General features: G+C 36.5%; 1 pseudogene; it reads right to left on the reverse strand.

The window, feature by feature from the left end:
• Window positions 1-265: 265 nt before the first annotated feature.
• Window positions 266-1,290, reverse strand: LOC102866862 (annotated as a pseudogene).
• Between the last annotated feature and the right edge of the window lie 9,463 nt (window positions 1,291-10,753).

Consider the following 10,753-nt stretch of genomic DNA (forward strand, 5'->3'; position numbering starts at 1 on the left):
TCATGAGGTGAACAAGAATCCTGCAGTTCAAACAAAAGCACAAACCCCAAAGCTGCTTTTTGTATGTAGTTTCTTTCGCTGTTCATAGGGAGTAGCCTTGCAGATGAAGTTGTACTCTTTACAGAGACACAGCCCCTTTCACTCTCCCTTATCTTCATCTGTAACAGAAGAAATAACTGTTCTCTCAAGCTGGTGCCACTGTACTGCTGATCCACGCAAAGGGAGACCTGGGAAGCACCACAGGCCACCACTCTGAGCAACCCAGTCAGTCATTATCTTCCTCTGACTCTTCTTCTGACTCAGTTGCATTCTCTGGCAAGTCTTTGCCCATCTGTTCAAACCTTCTGGACTGTGAATCCCACTTGTACTTGATGGTCACTTTGAATTCAGCCATCTCATAACCAAAAAGATTCAGGATGTGTGCTTGTTCTGGGGTCAGCACATCACCCTCCTTGCACACCTCATGGTCAGACATCAGAGTCACCACACATTTCTTGAGGGCATTGGACAGGCCCACCTGCCTCAGCTGTGGCTCCGTGGAGTGAGTGGGTGAACTGTTCCAGGGGCCCAGGATCCAGGCTCACTGTGAAAGTTGCTTTATTACCAGCTCAGGCAAAGTCCATTTTCGTGAATTTATTTTTTTTATATATATATTTTTTCTTTTCTTTTCCCTGCCTCTTTTTAAACAGTCCCTTCGTAAGGACAATCCACTTAGCTTTGTATCCAAAGATGAAATTTGTAGGTGAAAGGAGTTAGCCTCCGTTACAGACTGGTTAATTTCAGGGTCAAAAGTATGGAGCGCTTCACGAATTTGTGTGTCATCCTTGCGCAGGGGCCATGCTAATCTTCTCTGTATCGTTCCAATTTTAGCATATGTGCTGCCGAAGCGAGCACCATTTTCGTGAATTTAGTGAACCACTCATTCACTTCTTGCTTAATATGATTGGTGAAAAGGAGACCAACTTCACTCCTCAGCTTCTTGCTCACCTGGTGCAGGTTGTCTCTGTACTCATTGGATGGGCTTCAAGCTAAGGCCACCATCAGCACCTTATTTTTGCCAAAGAACATCTGGCGTTTCTTCCCGGCATTCCTGATGTCCTTCAGCTTGCTGTTCCCCCTGTTGGCCACGGAGAAGATGAAGAGGTACTTGTATGTGTCCACACATTTCTGAAGTTGTGGGATAATTCATGGGCTCTGGAATTCAGGGGGTTGCATGTATTGTTTCAATTCCAAGCCTTTCTTTGCAGTTTTGGTTAAGGAAACATTCTTCTCACGCTTGGATTTTGGCATTCCGTTGAAAACACATGTGGCAGAAGGTGGTACTATTAGGACTCCTTTCTTGAGTAACCATATAAGAATCACCGTCCTTCTAGAATAAATCTTTTCCCACAATCTACTCCCATTTGCCTGTGAAACAAGCTGATGTTCTTTTTATACCTAAAATCTCATTTCAATTAATCTGACACAGCTCTTTGAATTTTTGCCTTGTTTACAGTTAGCAAACTGTATGAGGTGCCCATATTGGGGAAACTCCCATAAGTACCATCTTTGTTATAACCACTGTATAGTGGCATACTCAATTGGGTGAAGGTACTCAGAACCATAAAGCGATTCCAGCATGGCGTCCCTTTTGAGAACTACTTCCTCTGAAATGTTCCACTTGTTATTTAGAAAAGAAGAAGGGAAGTTTCTCGTCAAAGAATAAACAAACATAGTCATAGATTTGCATCCAATTTCTTGAGTTTATCTGCATTTGAACCTCACTTGTGATGAGCAGGTTTCAGCACATCTCTCATATGAAGAATGACTTTGTTGTGGTGGTTAGGGTGGTGTATCGTGGAGTTGGAACCAACCCATAGCTGACTATTCAGAGAGCTTTTAGAGACAGTTAATCGCATGGGAGTAGATTACCCATCCTTCTCCTATGGAGTAACTGGTGGTCTCAAACTGCATGGCTGTGGTCTTGCAGTGCAACGTCAGGCCACCAGAGCTCCCTTTTAGTAATTGGAATATTGAATGTATAAATTATATATGTAGAAAAACAAGCAATTTCCAAAAATTAAATGGAACATATGAAGATTGACATTCTAGGCACTAGTAAACTGAGATGGACTGGAATGGGCCATATTGAATCAGACCATTACATGGTCTATTATGCCAGGGATAAAAAACCGAGGAAGAATGATGTTGTATTCATAGTAAAAAAAGATAAGTTAAAGGTTTATCTTAAAGTACAATGCTGTGGGGTATAGGATACTATCTCCTTGCATACAAATAAGGCCTGTTATTTTATATTATTATAAAAATATATATACCAACATAAAAGCCAAAAAGGAAGAAATCAAGAATTTCTCCTATCTTTTGCTGTCCAAAATTGACCATTCAATTAAGATGCATTAATAGTTATTAGTGACTGGAATGCAGAAGTTGGAAACAATAAGAAAAGAATATGGTCTTGGATACAGAAAAGGGGCAAATATTGAATTATTGAATATTGTATGGTCAGTGATTTATTGATCATAAATATATTTTTAAAAACATAAAAGGTAGCTTTACATATGGACTTGACCTGACACATTACACAGGACTCTTATTGACTACATCTGTGGAAGGAGTAGTAGGAGCTCAATATTAGTTGTCACAATCAGACCAAGTGTTGATTCTGAGTAAACTGTTACTCAAGTTACAGAAAACAATATATGATCTTGAATCTATCCCATCTGAAAGTAAAAATCATCTCCAGAATAGATTTGAGGCACTGAACATCAATGACTGAAAACAAGATGAGTAATAGAATAATACCAAAAATATTATCCATCAAGACTGCCATAGGTCATTACAAAGACAGACAAGGAAGAAAATATCAAAATGGATCTCAGAAGAGGTTCAGAAAATTGCTTGAAGGTGGCATGACCAACATAAAATGGAGAAATGCCAAAGAAAAAAAAATATTTCAAAAGGCACTTTGAGAAGACAAAGCAAAATATGATCATGGAAGATGCAAAAAGCTTGAGTTGGAGGATAAAAAAGGAAATAATTCATTAAGCAAGTCTAAATTTGAAAGAACTGAAGACCAGATTCAAGTCACAGGTTACAATACTGAAAGATGCTATGAAAAAAAATTAAGATATGCTGTTGTTGTTGTTAGGTGTCATTAAATATGACTCACAGTGACCCTATGAACAACAAATCTGAACTCTGTCCTATCCTGTGACATCCTCACAATCGCTGACACCCTTGAGGCCATTACTTCAATCACTGTGTCAATCCACATGCTTCCGGGTCTTCCTCTCTTCTGCCTTCCCTTCATTTTTCCAAGAATGATGTCCCTCTCTAGTGAATAGCCTTTCTGAGCATCATGACCAAGGTATGTGAGACAAAGGTTTATTATCGTTGCCTCCAAAGAGCATTTTGGCTTCACCTTCTCTGAGACATATCTATTTGTTCCTTTGGCAGTCCATGGGATATTCTGTACTCTTCTCCAATACCACAGTTCAAAGGCATCCATTCTTCTGTCACCATTATTCACTGTATAATTCTCAACAGTATACCAAAGGACTGAAAAGACGATGGCCTAAATAAAGCATATCTTATTCCTCAAACTAATATCACTGTTGTTGTTGTTGTTAATAACAACAGTTCTCAAACTAATATCATTACTTCTCAGAAATTTGGAGAGGCCCCTTACTGCAAACTTTCTCAGTGCAATATGTCTCCTGATTTCCTGACTGCTGGTAACAAGTATTAATTGTGGATCCAAGTAACATGAAGTTGTTGACAGTTTCTGTCTTTTCTCCACCTACCATGATGTTGCCTATCAGTCTAGAGATATGAATTTTTGTTTTCTTGACACTGTATGATGTGATTCATATTGAAGGCTGTATTCTTTGATCTTCTATAGCAAGTACTATAAGTGTTCTTCATTTTCAGCAAGCAAGGTTTTGTTACTTGCATACTTGAAGGTTATTGATGAGTCTTCCTCTAATCCTGATTTCACATTCTTCTCCATAGATCCCAACTTCTCGAATAATTTGCTCAATATACTGATTGAATTATTATGGAGAAAGAATACAACCCTGACACACACTTTTCCTAATTTTAAACCAAGCAGTGTTCCATTGCTCTGTTCACACAACAGTTTCTTTGTCTAGGTATAGGTTTTTTAGCACAATCAAGTATTCTGGCACTCTTATTCTTCTAGTGGTATCCATAATTTGTTATGATTCACACAGTCAAATGACTTTGCATAATCAATAAAGCACAAATAGACATTATTCTGTTATTCTTTGCTTTTATTTAAGATCCATCTGACATCATCAATGATATCACTGGTGCCATGCATCTTGAATCTTAAATGTCTAGATCTTGAATCATCATGGAAGCATTAAAAGAAAATACAAGAAGTCACTATACCCAAAAAACCCCATTCAAACCCCCAAAACAAACAACAACCCAATTGATTGACAACAAAAATATTTCAAGAAGTGCCATATGAAGAAAAGTCAATGATAATTCAAGAAGTTCTAGCTGGACCGAAGGGAATGGAATGAAAAAAAAAGGGAATCTATGCAATACCAACAAATACCAGACATGTCTCAAATAACAGATGCAACAGTGATTGTGCTCACTAGTCTATGCTAGGAAATTTTTAGGATAGCTGCTTAGCCAAATGACAGGAAGAGAGACATATTTGTTGCCCTTCCCAAGAAAGTGATTCAACAGAATATGGAAATTATCTAACAGTATCATTAATATTACATGTTACAAAATGTTACTGAAGATCATCCAAAATGCTTAAAACAGTTAACAGAGAACTGTCAGATGATCAAGGTGGGTTTAGAAGACGGATACCAGTACTGAGGTCAGATGGATCCTAGCTGAAATCAGAGAACACTAGAATTATATTTTTATGTGTTTTATTAACTATGCAAAGTCCCTTGACTATATGGATTATAACAAACTCTGGCTAATGGTGAGAAGAATAAGAATCCCAGAGCACTTAATTATCTTATATAAACTTTTATCTAGACCAAGAAGCTTTTTTTCAAGCAAGGAAAGAGAATAGTTTAAAATCAGGACATGCTTGCATCAGAGTTGTATCCTTTCTCCATACCTAATAAATCCAAGAAGATAATTGAATATTTAAAGAACTGCCAAAATAACAGATATATTTTCAAAAAAAGTGCAGCTGAATTCTCCTTGGAAGCAAAGATGACAAAGATTTTTCTCTCCCATATGTTGGCCATGTTTCTCATAAAGGCCATTTCTTGGAAAAAGATATCATACTTGGAAAGGTAAATGGTCAGCTCATGAGGATAAGACCCCTAATGAGATGGATTGACACAATCACTGCGGCAATATGCTCAAGTGTGTCAGGGATGATCAGGATAGGGTTCAGATCTGTTGTTCAATGGATTGCTATGAGTTGTACTCAACTGAATGGAATCTAACAACAATAATACCACCACCACCAAACCAATTATCCATATTAATCTGCTGTGTGACTAAACATGTAATGCCACTTGTGACTGTTCTATAAAGATTTGTAGGTTTTATATCAATCCAAACATACTCTTCCATTCTGCAACATTCAGAAACACACATGCTGCCCTAAATTCGACACTATAATAATCCATTTTAGTAATAGTTTCTCAGTATACTGTAATTAATGATCTACAAATTTATCCATTTTTTCTATGTCATATTCCCTGTTACATAGGTTAGAGAAGTGTTTCCAGTCGCTCTGGCATATTTGGGGTTTTCTCCACATAGAATTTGAGGTTAAGGGCATAACTGTCCTGGTGGATATTGGTTCAGTGCTAAAACAGTATATTTATTGAGAACAGCCAGAAATTCAAGCTTGGCTTAGATAAGGACATGGAACCAGGGATATCATTGCTGATGTCAGATGAATTCTGATTGAAAACAAAGAATTCCAAAAGAATGCCTATTTATGTTTTCTTGACTATGCAAAAGCATTTGACTGAGTATATTATAACAAACTATGGTAAACATTAAGAAGAATGGGAATACCAGAACACTTAATTGTGCTCATGTGTGACCTATACATAGATCAAGAGGCTATTATATGAAAATAGCAAAGAACAATGCATATTTTAAAATCAAGAAAGGTATACAGCAACGTTATATCCTCCCTCCATATCTATTCAATCTATATGTTAAAGTATGGAGATAGGACACATCCCTAGAGTACACCTTTCCCAATTGTGAAACATGCAGTGTTTCCTGCTTTGCTCTGATGATTACCTCCTGGTCCAAGTACAGGTTTTGCATAGACACAATTAAGTGCTCTTGGATTCGCATTCCTTCTCAGAGTTAGCTATAGTTTGTTGTGATCCACACGGTCAAATACCTTTGCAAAATCAATGAAACACAGATAGATATTCTTCTGGTACTCTCAGAGATCCATCTAACATTAGTTATAATATCCCTAGTATCACAGCCTCTTCTAAACCCAGCCTGCACATCTGGCAGTTCTCATTTTTTTTTTCAATTTCAAGCAGAATCTTGCTTGCATGTGATATTAATGGTATTGTTAAATAATTTGCACACTTTGTCAGATCATTTTTCTTTGTGATGTAGATACCTTTTAAAAAAATACAAGTGGTGACTTTATACATGGACCTCATCTGATGGAGCTGCAAAGAAAACAGATTGACTACATGACTATATCTGTGGAATCATTGGAGAACTCAACAGCAGCTCCTAAAACGAGGCCGGGGCAGACAATAGGTCAGACCATCAATTGCTTATAAGTAATTTCAAATTGAGCTCAAAGACTATTAAAACAAGTCCATTAGAACAAAAAATATTATTTTGAACCTATTCCATCTGAATTTCAAAATAATCTCAAGAATAGGTTTGAAGTATTGAACACCAGTAATAGAAGACTGGATGAGTTCATATTACCCATGAAGAGAGGGGAAAGGTCATTATAACGACAGAGGAGAAAGAAAAAAACAAAATGGATATCAGAACTGACACCGAAAATTACACCAAAACATTGAGAAGCCAAAACAAATGGGAAAAATGCTAAAGTAAAGGAGCTGAAGAGATGATTTGAAAATCGTAGATTTAGAAGATGAAACAAAGTATCCTAATGAAAAGTGCACAGAGCTGGAATTAGAGAATAAAAGGTAAGAATCTAATCTGCATCTCTCTAGCTGAAAGAACTACAAAACAAATGTAAGCCTGGAGTCAAAATATTGAAAAACAGTAGCAACATATATTTAATGATCCAGAAAGTTTCCAGAGAGGATGGAAGAAATAAACAGAGTCTCTGAACCAAAAAAAACTGAAGGACACTGAAAATTTTCAGGAAGTACCATGTGAGCAGGAACCAATAGTAATGAAGGATGAAGGGAAGCTACAATGAAGACATTGGCAAAAAAAATAAAGCCCCAGGAATCAATGGGGTACCAAATGACTTATTTTAATTATCACATCCTGCTCTGGATGGGCTCACCCATCTGTAAGGAAATTTGGAGGACCGCTATCTGGCCAATCGATTGACCGAGGTCCATATTTGGTTCCCATTCCTAAGAAATGTGATTAAACAGAATGTTGACTTTATTAATCAATATCATTAGTATCATATTTGAGAAAATACTGCTGAAGATAATGAAAAATTGGCTAGAACAGTATATAAAACTGCCAAAAGGTCACGCAGGATTTACAAGATGTCATTGCTGCTGTTAGATGGACATTGACTACAATAAAGAATACAAGAAGAATGTCTATTTATGCTTTATTGACTATGCAAAGACATTTGACTCTGTGGATCATAACAAGTTTTAGCTAATATTGAAAGGAATTAGAATTCCCACATGCAAAACCTATACCTAGACCAGCAGGCTGCTGTGCTAACAAAGCAAGGGTTTGTGGTTTAACATTATCAAGGGAGTGCATTAGGGTTGTATTATCTTTCTCCATACCTATTCAATTGGTATGCTGAGAAAATTTTTGAGAAGCTGGACTGTATAAAGAAGCATGTGTCATCAGTATAGGAGGAAGACTCATCAGTAACCTGTGTTCTGTGGATAACACAGCCTTGCTTGCTGAAAGTTAGGAGAATGTGAAGCACTTATGGCTTAAGAGCAAAGAATATACACATATTGAATCAATATGAAATATGGATAGCATTTTAATGTCAGGAAAACAAAGATTCTTACCACTGGACTGAGAGGCAACATACTGATAGATGGAGAAAAGATTTAAACTGTCAACATCTACTATTAACACCCATGGTACCAGTAGTCAGGAAATCTGGAGACATATTTCACTGTGAAAGTCTCCAGTTAGGGACCTCTCCAAATTGTTGAGGAGGAGGGTTGTCATTTTTTTTTAATTTTATTTTTTTTATTTTATTATTTTTGTGTATGAGTGTACCGTCAAATCAGATCTGACTGGTACAGAAGGAGATTGTCCCTCCTTCCCCAGCAGAGCATCTGGCAGATTCAAACCGTGAGCCTCTGGGATTGTAGTTGCGGCTCCTTGCCACTAGGCCACCAGAGCTCCCCTAGAGTGATGTCATTTTTGAGGATGATTCTGATGATGATATTTTCAATCACTTCTTATGCATCTGAGAGCAGGGCAATGACTAAAAAGGACAGGAAATGAACTAACATCTTTAAGCTATCGTGTTGGAGAACAGTACTGACCATCCAAAAGAACAAACAAATATAACTTGGAGAAAATACAGTCAGCATGCTCTTTGGAGGCAAGTATAATGATGATTCATCTCAAATACTTCTGGAATGCTGCTAGGAGGGACTATTTCTTGGTGTCCACGATGCTCAGAAAGGACAGATGATCCACAAAGGAGAGGAAGAACTTCGAACAGGTAAATTGACAGGGTGATTATTACAATGGGCTATAATGTGTCAGGAAGTGTGAGGATGGCACAGAATAGAAAAGGATTGAGATCTTGTTGTTCATAGGGTCACTATGAGTGCTTGACTCAAGGATACCAAACAACAACATAACATTTCATAAATAGATTAAATCCATTTATTACTGCTTAATAAATATCCAACACTTTTTGACATACTTTCAGTTAGTATTTTTGTATCCATCACATTCCTTATCAATCAATTGTGGAATTTTCCAAAAATGTTCTCTCCTTAAACATTTGACGCCATGGTTTGCAGGCACATTTACTTTTATTAATGAAATTAGACTGTAAACTAAGCAAACTATGATATGGTATTTATTTTTAACATTTGAATTGTGGAGAGGAGTTAAACAAATTACTTAGAAAGGTGAACTTTTAATGACTTTTACCAATTTTTTGTTTGTAAACTTTCATCTTTAAAAATATTTTATAGTTTACTATTAAATTATATGTTGCTTTCGTTGGGTGTCATCAAGTCAAATATGCCAGTCGAAAGGATTGTGGTTTTGAATCCACCAGTTGCTTCAAGGAAGAATGATAAAGAGACGGGAAATCTCTATCCATACAATTATCTGCCTCTGAAAAACAACTGGAGGGTCAACTGTAAGTTGAGTCCAATCTGGTAACATAACAATAAACATACCTATAGTTAAATATATATTTCGACACACTGGTAAACTCTGCAGTTAGAGACCTCTTCAAATTATTGAGGAGTAATGATGTCAGTTTGAGGACTAAGGTGAATCTGATTTAGGTCATAGTCTTTATACCTGCTATGTATCTGAGAGCTGGACAATGAATAAGGATGACAGAAGAAGAATATCAATTTATAGGTGTTGGAGAAGATCACTGAACATCATGGACAGCTAAGAAAACAACAACGAAAATGTGTCTTGGTGAATCTGCAGCCAAATGCTCTTTGGAGGCAAGAATGATGAGGCTCACATACTTTGGGTATGTTATTAGGAGGTGCTACTCCTTGGAGAAGAACACAATGCTAGGAAGAGTTGCCATGGTGACTGCTGCAATGTGCTCTTCTGTGTCAGGAAGTGTGAGGATTGCACAGGATAGGACAGGGTTCAGAACTTTTGTTCATAGGATCACTATGAGTCATACTAGACTTGATCGATAACACCTAACAACAAAAACAAATATACTGTAATATATAACTTTTAGTAAAATAATTTTCTTAGAAGTCCAAGAAAATAAGAAGTAATAAAATAATATGAGACTGTGTGTTTCTCAGAGATTTCACTTCAATTAAATATTCTTGTTGTTATATGCTGTTGAGTTGCTTGTGACTTACAGCAACTCTATGTACAACAGCTCTGAATCCTGCTCTGTCCTGAGCCAACCTTATTGCCTCTGACACACATACTCGCATTACTGAGTAACTGAGTCAGTCCATTTCATTTGATATATTAAATGATATCATTTATTTGGAAGATTTAAGAGACTTTCAATGTGTATATATTAGAAGACTATTAAAGACATATAAAAAAGGTTTAAGGATCACCCAGAAAAATAAATATTAAAACAAAAAGCCTTATGGATCTTACCTTGCTGTGGTGTATATAGTTGATGTAAGTCATTCTCTTAAACTTCTATACTGATTTCAGATTTTGTATGATAAATTTTATTTTAAACTCTTTTCAGCAAATATTATAAAGAAACAACACTGAGTTTCTCATACTCTATAAAATCTTATACTATCACTTAAAATTGTGTTATCTTCCACAAGCCATGCTGGCTGTCTATGCTTCTATTTATTTATTTATTTTTAAAATGAGGGATTTGGACTAGGTTATCTAAAAATTACATTCTAACATTGAAAAGCCC

Source organism: Elephantulus edwardii, unplaced genomic scaffold, assembly GCF_000299155.1.
Source record: "Elephantulus edwardii isolate Elephantulus edwardi_28Jun2011 unplaced genomic scaffold, EleEdw1.0 scaffold00299, whole genome shotgun sequence".
NCBI lineage: Eukaryota > Metazoa > Chordata > Mammalia > Macroscelidea > Macroscelididae > Elephantulus > Elephantulus edwardii.